The sequence below is a fragment of the Myotis brandtii genome, unplaced genomic scaffold (genome assembly GCF_000412655.1).
Source record: "Myotis brandtii unplaced genomic scaffold, ASM41265v1 scaffold691, whole genome shotgun sequence".
Taxonomy (NCBI): Eukaryota; Metazoa; Chordata; class Mammalia; order Chiroptera; family Vespertilionidae; genus Myotis; species Myotis brandtii.
In genome coordinates this window covers 572,958-573,963 of record NW_005370704.1, presented here as the reverse complement: position 1 = coordinate 573,963, position 1,006 = coordinate 572,958, and the positions used below count along the sequence as shown (strand labels likewise).

Below are 1,006 nucleotides of genomic sequence, written 5' to 3'. Positions count from 1 at the left end.
CCCACATTCCTCAGCCCCACCCCAGGCAGCAGGCCACCCCCCCCCTCGCAGGACCTGTGTGCATGGTATGGGGTCCTCAGGCCGTGCCCTGCTGGGTGGGGGAGGAGGGGTGTGCCCCAGGGGGTGACGGAGTTCCAGGCCTGGGGAGCCTGGGCCCAGCCCTGCATGGCCCTCAGCTCCTGGGCTGGCTGGGCCGTGGCGGCTGGGCCGGTTGGAGAGGTTGGCAGCTCCGCCAATGGGGACGGAGAGCCTGACACATCTGTTTGCCGCCTGCGCCCACACCCAGGTGGCAGCCAGGAGTGGGGGGAATGCTGGTCCCTCTCTCCCAGCCCCCAAGAGACAGAGCCTCGCGAGACCAGCGTTTATTGGGTGGGGGAGGGGCTTGCGCCTGCGGTGGAGGTGGCGGTGGCGGGGGCCTCGGAAGCTGCCCCTCTTCTCACGGCCAACTCCTGGCGGGACCCCACTCTCCGCGGCAGGGTCAGAGGTCATCAAAATCGACACCACTGGCTGGTTTCTTACTGGGAGAGCGGAGGGGGTGACATTAGGGGGTGCAGAGGGAAGGGCTGGGCCCTGGGCACGAGAGGGAGGGGCAGCGGGCGTCACCTTTTGAAGCCGGGGTTGATGAGCGACTCCCCGGGGCACCGCTTCCTGACCCCAGGTCCGGGGCAGCCTCTCTGAGACTCTGGGTCTGGGGAAAGCAGGATGGAGGGGCCTGAATGCAGTGGGACCCCGGGGCCGCCACCCCCTCTCCACGCAGACAGGGAAACCGAGTCACAGAGGAATGAGCACAGCCCCGCCCCAGGCCCCGGTGAGAGGCCTCACCTGGTAGGAACTGCTGAGGCCCCCCTGGCCGAGGGCTCTTCCTGGGGCTGACGGCTGTCTCCTCTGCAGCTGCGAGGGGAGGGGAGCCAGGAATGGAGGCACGGGCAGGGGGGGCCCAGGGAGGCTGTGGGGTGCCCGCCCCGCCCCCCTCCATCCAACCTGCCAGCTGCCCCTCCAAGCTGCA

The 1,006-nt window shown here is 69.5% G+C and overlaps 1 protein-coding gene across 1 annotated transcript in view; it reads right to left on the bottom strand.

The window, feature by feature from the left end:
• PTGDS (prostaglandin D2 synthase 21kDa (brain)) overlaps positions 1-1,006 on the bottom strand; it is a 7,928-nt gene that overhangs the window by 1,015 nt on the left and 5,907 nt on the right. The window lies entirely within an intron of this gene.